The sequence below is a fragment of the Triticum dicoccoides genome, chromosome 3B, assembly GCF_002162155.2.
Source record: "Triticum dicoccoides isolate Atlit2015 ecotype Zavitan chromosome 3B, WEW_v2.0, whole genome shotgun sequence".
NCBI lineage: Eukaryota > Viridiplantae > Streptophyta > Magnoliopsida > Poales > Poaceae > Triticum > Triticum dicoccoides.
In genome coordinates, this window is record NC_041385.1 from 77,688,499 (window position 1) to 77,702,635 (window position 14,137).

The following is a 14,137-nucleotide window of genomic DNA, read 5'->3' on the forward strand; positions in this document are numbered from 1 at the left end:
CTCAAGCTTGGGGGAGGCTTAAGTCAATTTTATATTCATGCCCCAATCATGAGCTCTCCAGAGAAATGATTATTCAAATTTTTTATGCTCGGCTTTCTCTCAATGATTGCAACATGCTCGATACTTCATGTGCCGGTTCTTATATGTTGAAGATGATTGAATTCAAATGGGACTTATTGGAAAGAATTAAACGCAACTCTGAAGATTGGGGTTCCGACGATGGTAAGGAGTCAGGTATGACACCTAAGTTTGATTGTGTTAAATCTTTTATGGATACCGATACTTTCCGTGGATTTAGCGCTAAATATGGACTTGACTCTGAGATAGTAGCTTCTTTCTGTGAATCTTTTGCTACTCACGTTGATCTCCCTAAGGAGAAGTGGTTTAAATATAATCCTCCCATTGAAGTAAAAGTAGTTGCACCTATTACAGTTGAAGAAAAGACTGTCACCTATAGTGATCCTATTGTTCCTACTACTTATGTTGAGAAACCTCCTTTTCCTGTTAGGATAAAGGATCATGCTAAAACTTCGACTATTGTTCATAAGAGTAATACTAGGACTTATACACCTCCTGAGCAAATCAAAGTTGAACCTAGTATTTCTATGGTTAAAGATCTCTTGGATGATGATTTAGATGGGCATGTTATTTATTTCTGTGATGAGACTGCTAATATTGTTAAACCAGATGCTAAGATTCATAGACATGTGGTAGGCATGCCTGTTATTTCTGTTAAAATAGAAGATCATTGTTATCATGGCTTATGTGATATGGGTGCTAGTGCTAGTGAAATACCCTATGACTTATATAAAGAAATTATGCATGATATTGCACCCGCTGAAATAGAGGATATTGATGTTACTATTAAGCTTGCTAATAGGGATACCATTAAACTAGTCGGGATAGTTAGAGATGTTGAAGTTTTGTGTGGGAAGGTTAAATACCCTGCTGATTTTCTTGTTCTTGGTTCCCCACAAGATGACTTTTGTCCCATTATTTTTGGTAGACCCTTCTTGAATACAGTTAATGCTAGGATTGATTGTGAAAAGGATACTGTTACAATTGGCTTAGAGGGTATGTCTCATGAGTTTAATTTTGCTAAGTTTCGTGGACAACCTCGTGATAGAGAATTACCTAGTAAGGATGAGATTATTGGTCTTGCTTCCATTGTGGTGCCTCCTACTGATCCATTAGAACAATATTTGCTAGACCATGAAAATGATATGTTTATGAAGGAAAGAAGGGAAATAGATGAAGTGTTCCTTAAACAGGAACCTATGCTGAAACACAACCTTCACGTTGAAATTCTTGGGGATCCCCCTCCACCCAAGGGTGATCCCGTGTTTGAACTCAAACCTTACCTGATAATCTTAAGTATGCTTATCTTGCTGAAAAGAAAATATATCCTGTTATTATTAGTGCTAACCTTTCAGAGCAAGAAGAAGAAAGATTATTGAAAACTCTGAAGAAGCACCGTGCTGCTATTGGATATACTCTCGATGATCTCAAGGGCATTAGTCCCACGTTATGCCAACACAAAATTAATTTGGAGGACAATGCCAAACCAGTTAGAGATCCTCAACGACGACTGAATCCCAAGATGAAAGAAGTGGTAAGAAAGGACATACTAAAGCTCCTTGAGGCAGGTATAATTTATCCCGTTGCTGATAGTGATTGGGTAAGCCCTGTCCATTGTGTTCCTAAAAAGGGAGGTATTACTATCGTTCCTAATGATAAAGATGAATTGATCCCGCGAAGAATTATTACAGGTTATAGGATGGTAATTGATTTCCATAAATTAAATAAAGCTACTAAGAAAGATCATTACACTTTACCTTTTATTGATCAAATGCTAGAAAGACTATCCAAACACACACATTTTTGCTTTCTAGATGGTTATTCTGGTTTCTCGCAGATACCAGTGTCAATGAAGGATCAATCTAAAATTACTTTTACTTGCCCTTTCGGTACTTTTGCTTATAGACGCATGCCTTTTCATTTATGTAATGCACCTGCTACCTTTCAAAGATGTATGATGGCTATATTCTCTGACTTTTGTGAAAAGATTTTTGAGGTGTTCATGGATGATTTCTCCGTTTATGGATCCTCTTTTGATGATTGCTTGAGCAACCTTGATCGAGTTTTGCAGAGATGCGAAGACACTAGTCTCGTCTTGAATTGGGAAAAGTGCCACTTTATGGTTAATGAAGGCATTGTCTTGGGGCATAAGATTTCCGAGAGAGGTATTGAAGTTGATAAGGCTAAAGTTGATGCTATTGAAAAGATGCCATGTCCCAAGGACATAAAAGGTATAAGAAGTTTCCTTGGTCATGCCGGTTCTTATAGGAGGTTCATTAAGGACTTTTCTAAAATTTCTAGGCCTCCGACTAATTTATTGCAAAAAGATATTCCTTTTATCTTTGATGATGATTGTGTAGAAGCATTTGAAATACTTAAAAAAGCTTTGATCACTGCACCTATTGTTCAGCCACCTGATTGGAATTTACCCTTTGAAATTATATGTGATGCTAGTGATTATGCTGTAGGTGCTGTTCTAGGGCAAAGAGTTGATAAGAAATTGAATGTTATCCAATATGATAGTAAGACTCTTGATACTGCCCAGAGAAATTATGCTACTACTGAAAAAGAATTCTTAGCAGTTGTGTTTGCATGTGATAAGTTTAGACCTTATATTGTTGATTCCAAAGTTACTATTCACACTGATCATGCTGCTATTAAATATATTATGGAAAAGAAAGATGTTAAGCATGGACACATTAGATGGGTTCTCTTGCTCCAAGAATTTGATTTGCATATTATTAATAGAAAGGGAGCTGAGAACCCCGATGCAGACAACTTGTCTAGGTTAGAGAATGTTCTTGATGACCCACTGCTTACTGATGATAGCTTTCCTGATGAACAATTAGCGGTTGTTAATGCTTCTCGTACTGCTCCTTGGTTTACTGATTATGCTAATTACATTGTTGCTAAATTTATACCACCTAGTTTCACATACCAGCAAAAGAAAAAGTTCTTCTATGATTTAAGACATTACTTCTGGGATGACCCACACCTTTATAAAGAAGGAGTAGATGGTGTTATTAGACGTTGTGTACCTGAGCATGAATAGGAACAAATCCCACGCAAGTGTCACTCTGAATCCTATGGAGGACACCATGCTGGAGATAGAACTGCGCATAAGGTACTGCAATCTGGTTTTTATTGGCCTACTCTCTTCAAAGATGCTCGTAAGTTTGTCTTATCTTGTGATGAATGTCAAAGAATTGGTAATATTATTAGATGTCTAGAAATGCCTATGAATTATTCTCTTGTTATTGAACCATTTGATGTTTGGCGCTTTGATTATATGGGACCTTTTCCTGCCTCTAATGGTTACACACATATTTTAGTTGCTGTTGATTACGTTACTAAGTGGGTAGAAGCTATTCCAACTAGTAGTGCTGATCATAACACTTCTATTAAAATGCTTAAAGAAGTTATTTTTCCAAGGTTTGGAGTCCCTAGATATCTTATGACTGATGGTGGTTCACATTTTATTCATGGTGCTTTCCGTAAGATGCTTGCTAAGTATGATGTTAATCATAAAATCACATCTCCTTATCATCCACAGTCTAGTGGTCAAGTAGAGTTGAGCAATAGAGAGATCAAATTAATTTTGCAAAAGACTGTCAATAGATCTAGAAAGAATTGGTCCAAAAAACTTGATGATGCATTATGGGCCTATAGAACTGCATACAAAAATCCTATGGTATGTCTCCGTATAAGATGGTTTATGGAAAAGCATGTCATTTACCTCTAGAACTTGAACATAAAGCATACTAGGCTATTAAAGAGCTCAACTATGACTTAAAACTTGCCGGTGAGAAGAGGTTATTTGATATTAGCTCACTTGATAAATGGAGAACCCAAGCCTATGAGAATGCCAAGCTATTCAAAGAAAAAGTCAAACGCTGGCATGACAAAAGGATACAAAAGCGTGAGTTTGACGTAGGTGATTATGTGTTATTATTCAACTCTCGTTTAAGATTTTTTGCAGGAAAACTTCTCTCTAAATGGGAAGGTCCTTACGTTATCGAGGAGATCTATCATTCCGGTGCCATAAAAATCAACAACTTCGAAGTCACAAGTCTGAGGGTGGTGAACGGTGTAAGAATTAAACATTATAATTCAGTTAATCCTATCAATGTTGAAACTAATATTATTGAAACCGTAACCCCGGAGGAATACATAAGGGACACTTTCCAGAATGTTCCAGACTCCGAAAAGGAATAGGTATGTGGTACAGTAAGTAAACCGTCTCCAAAACAATTCTAATGGCAATTTTTATCAGTTTTGGAATATTTAAGAATTTTAGGAAGAAAGAAGTAGTCCGGGAAGGACACGAGGCCTCCACGAGGGTGGAGGGCGCGCCCACCCTTCATGGGCGCGCCCCCTATCTCGTGGCCACCTCGTGTGCCTCCCGGACTCTGTTTTCTTGCACGTTACGTATTTTGGTCGGTAAAAATTCATTATGTAAACTCCTGAAGGTTTTGACCACTGTATCACGTAAATATCCTCTGTTTTCGTTTCGAGCTGTTTCTGTTTCAGATCTAGAGCATCATGACGTCTCCAAGCGCTCCCAAGGACAAGTTTTTCGAGAGGGTTATCAACCCATATCTCGCGGAGGTGCTGCAACACCCTCAAACCATTGAGATGTGTGAGGGGGTGCTGCACATCCGCGATGTGGAGGGACCAAGGCGTACCGGAAGCGTTGAGACAAAGCTCGAAGCCGTGGAGCAGCAAGTTTTCAAGTGCCAAGGGATGGTGGAGCATGGCCTCAACGCCAACCAGATGATGATCACAGAGTTCACCAACAACCACAAGCTAGATGCCAAGGTCATTGGGGAGACCATCTTCAAGCTTCAAGAGAAAATTGAGCACCTCCATGCCCAGATCTATGACCTGCAAAACCAGGACTGTGAGTATGAATATAGATTCAAGAGGATGAGTTTGGCTACAGATTTAAGGATCCCGGAGACTCGATCATCCTTCTATGATGGTGAGCCTATGCCTTGGAAGATGGACGACAAGCCTACATCATCAACAACTCCTACTTCACCACCTCCGAGGACATAATCACATGGGTATGGGCACTCCCCTTGGCAACTGCCAAGTTTGGTGGAGGTGCCCCGGTATCGTATCACCATCACACTCCTATCTTTACCGTTTTATTTAGTTCGATCCTTTTAGTAGTATCTTGATCTAGTAGATTGAAGTTTTGATATCAAGTAGTTTTGAGTTTTGCTTTGTGATCTCCTCATGTAATCGAGTCCGTGAGCTATCTATAATAAAGATTAGTGTTGAGTCAAGGGCTTTGCTTTCTTGCCATGATCTTGAGGAAGTAGAAAGAAAGAATAAAAGAGTTCATATTGATCTTATGGATAGTAATGACTTCACACATAGAAAGTATGAGACATAAAAGTTATTGAGAGTCGATAAACGTAGTTTTGGTCATTGTTGCAATTAATAGGAAGTAATAAGGAAAGAGAGGTTTCACATACAAATATATTATCTTGGACATCTTTTATGATTGTGAAGCACTCATTAAGTATGAGATGCTAAAAGAGTTGATGTTGGACAAGGAAGACAACGTAATGGTTTATGTTTTCTCACATCTCAGTTAAAGTATATTGTCATTGACCTCCAAACATGTTGAGCTTGCCTTTCCCCCTCATGCTAGCCAAATTCCTTGCACCAAGTAGAGATACTACTTGTGCTTCCAAATATCCTTAAACCCAGTTTTGCCATGAGAGTCCACCATACCTACCTATGGATTGAGTAAGATCCTTCAAGTAAGTTGTCATGTTGCAGGCAATAAAAATTGCTATCTAAATATGTATGACTTATTAGTGCAGAGAAAATAAGCTTCATACGATCTTGTTGTGGAAGCAATAAAAGCGACGGACTGCATAATAAATGTCCACATACAAGTGGCAATATTAAGTGACGTTCTTTTGCATTAAGATTTTATGCATCCAACCCTAAAGCACATGACAACCTCTGCTTCCCTCTACGAAGGGCCTATCTTTTACTTTTGTTTTTACTTTATGCTTGAGTCAAGGTGATCTTCACCTTTCCCTTTTTCATTTTATCCTTTAGCAAGCTCCTCGTGTTTGAAAGATCATGATATATATATATCCAATTGGGTGTAAGTTAGCATGGACTATTATTGTTGACATCACCTAAAGGTGAATATGTTGGGAGGCAACATGATAAGCCCCTATCTTTCTTAGTGTCCGACTGAAACTCCATAACCACAAGTATTGCGTGAGTGTTAGCAATTGTAGAAGACTACATGATAGTTGAGTATGTGGACTTGCTAAAAAGCTCTATTCTTGACTCTTTCTAATGTTATGATAAATTGCAATTGCTTCAATGACTGAGATTATAGTTTGTTAGCTTCCAATGAAGTTTCTGAACCATACTTGACATTGTGAATTGATTGTTACTTGAGCATAAGAAGTCATATGACAAAATCTATTTATGTTCTGTTATAAGAATGATCATGATGCCCTCATGTCCATATTTTATTTTTATCGACACCTCTATCTCTAAACATGTGGACATATTTTTCGATATCGGCTTCCGCTTGAGGCCAAGCGAGGTCTAAGCTTGGGAGAGTTGATACGTCCATTTTGCATCATGCTTTTATATCAATATTTATTGCATTATGGGCTGTTATTACACATTATATCTCAATACTTATGGCTATTCTCTCTTATTTTACAAGGTTTACCATGAAGAGGGGGAATGCCGGCAGCTGGAATTCTGGCTGGAAAAGGAGCAAACATTGGAAACCTATTCTGCACAGCTCCAAAAATCCTGAAACTCCACGGAACTTATTTTTGGAATTTATAAGAATTACTGAACGAAAGGAACACCTGAGGGGGCCCACACCCTGGCCAGGAGGGTGGGGGCGCGCCCACCCCTACTGGGCGCGCCCCCTGTCTCCTGGGCCCCCTGGTGGCCCTCCGGTGTCCATCTTCTGCTATATGAAGGCTTTTACCCTGAAAAAAAATCAGGGTCAAGCTTATGGGACGAAACTCCGCCGCCACGAGGCGGAACCTTGGCGGAACCAATCTAGAGCTCCGGCAGAGCTGTTCTGCCGGAGAAACTTCCCTCCGGGAGGGGGAAATCATCACCATCGTGATCACCAACGATCCTCTCATCGGGAGGGGGTCAATCTCCATCAAAATCTTCACCAGCACCATCTCCTCTCAAAACCCTAGTTCATCTCTTGTCTCCAATCTTGTATCCAAACCACAAATTGGTACCTGTGGGGTGCTAGTAGTGTTGATTACTCCTTGTAGTTGATGCTAATTGGTTTACTTGGTGGAAGATCATATGTTCAGATCCTTAATGCATATTACTACCCCTCTGATTATGAACATGAATATGCTTTGTCAGTAGTTACGTTTTTTCCTGAGGACATGGGTGAAGTCTTGCTATTAGTAGTCATGTGAATTTGGTATTCGTTTTATATTTTGATGAGATGTATGTTGTCTTTCCTCTAGTGGTGTTATGTGAACGTCGACTATATGACACTTCACCATTATTTGGTCCTAGAGGAAGGCATTGGGAAGTAATAAGTAGATGATGGGTTGCTAGAGTGACATAAGCTTAAACCCTAGTTTATGCGTTTCTTCGTTAGGGGCTGATTTGGATCCATATGTTTAAGGTTGTGGTTAGGTTTACCTTAATGCTTCTTTTGTAGTTGCGGATGCTTGCAATAGGGGTTAATAATAAGTGGGATGCTTGTCCAAGTAAGGGCAGTACCCAAGCACCGGTCTGACCACATATCAAATTATCAAAGTACCGAACGCGAATCATATGAGTGTGATGAAAACTAGCTTGACGATAATTCCCATGTGTCCTCGGGAGCTCTTTCCTCATTATAAGAAATTGTCCAGGCTTATCCTTTGCTACAAAAAGGATTGGGCCACCTTGCTGCACTTTATTTACTTTATTTACTTGTTACTCGTTACAATTTATCTTATCACAAAACTATCTGTTACCTACAATTTCAGTGCTTGCAGAGAAAACCATACTGAAAACCGCTTATCATTTCCTTCTGCTCCTCGTTGGGTTCGACACTCTTACTTATCGAAAGGACTACGATAAATCCCCTGCACTTGTGGGTCATCAGGCACAACCCACCTGGGCGCGCCAGGAGGGGGGCGCACCCTGGTGGGTTGTGCTCACCCAACCCCCCTCCGGTGGTGCTTGGCTCTAGTATTTTTCCTTTATTATAAAATAATTCTCCAGAAAGTTTCGTTCCATTCTGAGAACTTTTATTTATGCACAAAAACAACACCATGGTAGTTCTGCTGAAAACAATTTCAGTTCGACTTAGTTTCATTCAAATCATGCAAATTAGAGTCCAAAACAAGAGCAAAAGCATTAGGAAAAGTAGATACGACAGAGACGTATCAACTCCCCCAAGCTTAAAACTTTGCTTGTCCTCAAGCAATTCAGTTGATAAACTAAAAGTGAAAAACAAAAACTTTTATGAACTCTTTTGTTCTTGTTTCATAAATAAGCTTAAGTAGCACCCAGGTTTTCAGCAAAGATCATGACTAACCATGTCAACAATAACTCTTAAAAATTATATTAACTCATATCAATGGCATAAGCAACTAGCGAGCAATTATAAGATATCTCAAATGACAAAACTTCGTCAAAACAACCATGATATAATATGACAACAGTGGTATCTCGCTAGCCCTTTCTAAGACCGCAAAACATAAATGTAGAGCACCTCCAAAGTTCAAGCAGTGACTAAACATTGTAATTTATGGTAGAAAAGATCCAGTCATGATGCATTCAACATTAACTATACACAATGCACGAGGATGACAATAGTGCTCTTAGTTCTGGCGCTTATTTGAGAAGGTGATGACTAAACATAAAATTAAATAGATAGTCCTTTCGTAGAGGGAAGCAGGGATTTGTAGAGGTGCCAGAGCTCGAAGCTAAAATCAGAGATAATTGAATTTTTTGGGAAATGCACCCTTCCTGTTTACGTCACGACCAAAAGTTATTGATAACCCACAAGTATAGGGGATCGCAACAGTTTTCGAGGGTAGAGTATTCAACCCAAATTTATTGATTCGACACAAGGGGAGCCAAAGGATATTCTCAAGTATTAGCAGCTGAGTTGTCAATTCAACCACACCTGGAAACTTAGTATCTGCAGCAAAGTGTTTAGTAGCAAAGTAATATGATAGTGGTGGTAACGGTAACAAAAGTAAAGACAGCGAAAGTAATGTTTTTGGTATTTTGTAGTAATTGTAACAGTAGCAACGGAAAACTAAATAAGCGAGAACCAGTATATGGAAAACTCGTAGGCACCGGATTAGTGATGGATAATTATGCCGAATGCGGTTCGTCATGTAACAGTCATAACATAGGGTGACACAGAACTAGCTCCAATTCATCAATATAATGTAGGCATGTATTCCATATATAGTCATATGTGCTTATGGAAAAGAACTTGCATGACATCTCTTATCCTACCCTCCCATGGCAGCGGGGTCCTATTGGAAACTAAGGGATATTAAGGCCTCCTTTTAATAGAGAACCGGAACAAAGCATTAGCACATAGTGAATACATGAACTCCTCAAACTATGGTCATCACCGGGAGTGGTCCCGATTATTGTCACTTCGGGTTTGCCGGATCATAACACATAGTAGGTGACTATATACTTGCAAGATAGGATCAAGAACACACATATATTCATGAAAACATAATAGGTTCAGATCTGAAATCATGGCACTCGGGCCCTAGTGACAAGCATTAAGCATAGCAAAGTCATAACAACATCAATCTCAGAACATAGTGTATACTAGGGATCAAACCCTAACAAAACTGACTTGATTACATGATAAATCTCATCCAACCCATCACCGTCCAGCAAGCCTACGATGGAATTACTCACGCACGACGGTGAGCATCATGAAATTGGTGATGGAGGATGGTTGATGATGACGATGGCGACGAATCCCCCTCTCCGGAGCCCCGAACGGACTCCAGATCAGCCCTCCCGAGAGAGATTAGGTCTTGGCGGCGGCTCCGTATCATAAAACGCGATGATTTCTTCTCTCTGATTTTTTTTCTCCCCAAAAGCCAATATAGGGAGTTGGAGTTGGCGTCGGAGGGTCACCAGGGGGCCCACGAGGTATGGGGGCGCGCCCAGGGGGCGCCCCCCACCCTCGTGGACAGGGTGTGGGCCCCCTGGTCTTCATCTTTGGCGAGGATTTTTTATTGTCTTTTCTAAGATGTTCCGTGGAGTTTCAGGTCATTCCGAGAACTTGTATTTTCTGCACATAAAACAACACCATGGCAATTCTGCTGAAAACAGCGTCAGTCCGGGTTAGTTCCATTCAAATCATACAAGTTAGAGTCCAAAACAAGGGCAAAAGTGTTTGGAAAAGTAGATACGACGGAGACATATCAACTCCCCCAAGCTTAAACCCTTGCTTGTCCTCAAGCAATTCAGTTGAGAAACTGAAAGAGAAAAAGAAAAAATTTTACAAACTCTGTTTGCTCTTGTTGTTGTAAACATGAAAAGCTAGCATTCAAGTTTCAGCAAATATTATGAACTAACCATACTCTCAATAGCAACCTAGGTCTCACAATTACTCATATCAATAGCATAATCAGCTAGCGAGCTATAATAATAAAACTCGGATGACAACACTTTCTCAAAATAATCATAACATGATATAACAAAATGGTATCTCGCTAGCCCTTTCCGAGACCGCAAAACATAAATGCAGAGCACCTTTAAAGATCAAGGACTGACTAAACATTGTAATTCCTGGTAAAAGAGATCCAGTCAAGTCATACCCAATATAAACCAATTATAATGAATGCAAACGACAGTGTGCTCTCCAGCGGGTGCTTTTAATAAGAAGGGTGATGACTCAACATAAAAGTAAATGGATAGGCCCTTCGCAGAGGGAAGCAGGGATTTGTAGAGGTGCCAGAGCTCGGTTTTGAAATAGAGATAAATTATATTTTGAGCGGCATACTTTCATTGTCAACATAACAACTAAAAGACGACGATATCTTCCATGATAAACAGATTATAGGTGGTTCCCAAATAGAATGGTAAAGTTTATACTCCCCCTCCTCCACAAGCATCACTCCATGGCTTGCTCGAAACAACAAGTGCCTCCAACATTCAACGGGTCCCAAGGGGAGTTTTGTTTGCAGTTATTTTGATTTAGTTTGCATAAAGCATGGGACTGGGCATCCAGGTTACCAGCCGTTTTCTCGTGAATGAGGAGCGGAGTCCACCCCTCTTGAGAATAACCCACCTAACACGGAAGATAAGGGCAGCTCTAGTTGACATATGAGCTATTCAAGCATGCAAAACAGAATGTTTATTTAAAGGTTTAGAGTTTGGCACATACAAATTTACTTGGAACGGCAGGTAAATACCGCATATAGGAAGGTATAGTGGACTCATATGGAATAACTTTGGAGTTTAAGGAGTTTGGATGCACAAGCAGTATTCTCGCTTAGTACAGGTGAAGGCTAGCAAAAGACTGGGAAGCGACCAACTGAGAGAGCGACAACAGTCGTAAACATGCATTAAAATTAATTTACACCAAATACAAGCATGAGTAGGATATAATCCACCATGAACATAAATATCATGAAGGCTATGTTGATTTGATTCAACTACATGCATGAACATGTGCCAAGTCTAGTCACTCAATTCATTTAAAGGAGGATACCATCCCATCATACCACATCGTAATCATTCTACTAGCATGTTGGCACGCAAGGTAAACCATTATAACTCATAGCTAATCAAGCATGACACAAGCAACTATAATCTCTAAATGTCATTGCAAATATGTTTACTTCATAATAGCTGACTCAGGAACGATGAATCATCATATTTACAAAAACAAGAGAGGTCGAGTTCATACCAGCTTTTGTCATCCCAATAAGTCCATCATATGTCATCATTATTGCCTTTCACTTGCACGACCGAACGGTGTGTATAATAAAAAGAGTGCACGTGCATTGGACTAAGATGGAATCTGCAAGCATTCAAATCAAAAGAGAAGACAAGTAATATGGGCTCTAAGTTAAATAAAAAATCATGCATATAAGAGCCACTAAGCAATTTCAATATAGTCTTCTCGACCCCTAAAAGAAAGAAAAGAAAATAAAACTATTTACACGGGAAAGCTCCCAACAAACAAAACAAGAACGGGAAATCTTTTTGGGTTTTCATTTTAATTACTACAGAAAAGAAATAAACTACTACTAATTTTTTTTGGTTTTTTCTTAAGATTTATTAAACACACAAGAAGAAAGCAGGAAAAAGAAAATAAACTAGCATGGATATTAAAGTGAAAGAGTATGAGCACCGATAGCTAGCAATGAGTGTGTGTGAACATGAGTGTAATGTCGGTGGGAAATACGTACTCCCCCAAGCTTAGGCTTTTGGCCTAAGTTGGTCTATTGCCAGGGATAACCTGGCAGATACCCGTAGGCGAAGCTGGGGTCATACTGTGATGCCACGGCTATTGCCGCCTAAGCTGTAGCGTGGCGTCGAGCAGCCTCCGCTCTCCTCTCGTACTCATCTGCCTCCTCTCTGGTAATAATATATCTTCCTTTTATCTGAAAATCAAAGAAGGCAGGAGAAGGAAGAGCAATATGGACTACATGATGTTTGTTAAAGATTAGTCGATACTGGAAAGGTGGTTCAGTCCTCTCAACAAACTGGTGGGAAACCATAGAATCAAAATCTAAATAAGAAGGGGGTAACTCCATATCACCCTCACGAATGTCGATCTCAAGAAAATTTGCTAAGCAGGTTGCATAAATTCCTCCAAAGAAATCTCAGTTATGCCTATTCTGATGCAACCTGCGAGCTACAATGGCTCCCATATGATAAGATTGATCTCCTAACACAGCACTCCTGAGAATGTTGAGATCAGGGACACACATGTGACATGCTTCATCCTTAGCATTTATGCACCTACCTATGAAGAGAGCAAAATAATGTATAGCAGGAAAGTGAACGCTCCCTATAGTGGCTTGTGTTATATCTCTAGATTCCCCCACAGTTATTCTAGCAAGAAAGTCTCTATATTCAGATTTAGGGGGATCCCTGACATTACCCCAAGATGGAAGTTTGCAAGCAGAAGTGAAATCCTCTAATTCCATGGTATAAGATTTGTCATAAAGGTCAAACATGACTGAAGGAGAATTACGCGAAGATGAAAACTCAAACCTCCTCACAAATGAACTTGTGAGATCATGATACTGGGGGCATTTGTCAGCTTCAAAGTCCTCAAGACCGGCGTTACGCAAATATGCGCTAAATTCTTCTTTGATTCCCACTTGATTCATAAAAAATTTCGAAGGCCATTCACAGGGCCTCACAGGAGCGTCTCTTGGTGGTTCCTCGTCAGCATCACGTATTGCAAGTCTGGGACCTTGCTTCCTTGAAGGACCACCTTGGAACATCCTCCTAAACATATTGTTTCCTCTGAAAAAATTTCTGAAATTTTTAGTAACTTCAAATAACAGTGAACCAACTTCAATAAGATTGATAGCAACAACTCCCACAAGTACCTAGATCCTATATAAAGCATTAGAACTACTTGGAACCATATAAATTTGACATGCAAGCTCAAGAACATGGTCACCTATGCAGCACAAATTTGCAATGAAGAAAACACTAGAATAAAAACTAATTGGACCAATGGAGAAGTCACATACCAAGGAACAATCTCCCCAAGCAGTTTTGCAAGAGGTGCTTTGAGCAAGGAGATCGAAAATCACAGCAACGGGGGCTGGAACTCGTGCTTGAGTTGGTTTTTTGTGTTTGTGTGAGGCAGAGGAAGAAGATGGGTGCAGGGATAAGTGGAGGAGGGCCACCGTGGGCCCACGAGGCAGGGGGCGCGCCCAAGGGGTAGGGCGCACCCTCCACCCTCGTGGCCAGGTGGCAGCCCCCCCCCCCCCCGCGGTAATTTTTGCACAGTAAATCCTCAAATATTCCCAAAAAATCATATTAAATTGGCATGGCATTCTGAGGACTTTTATTT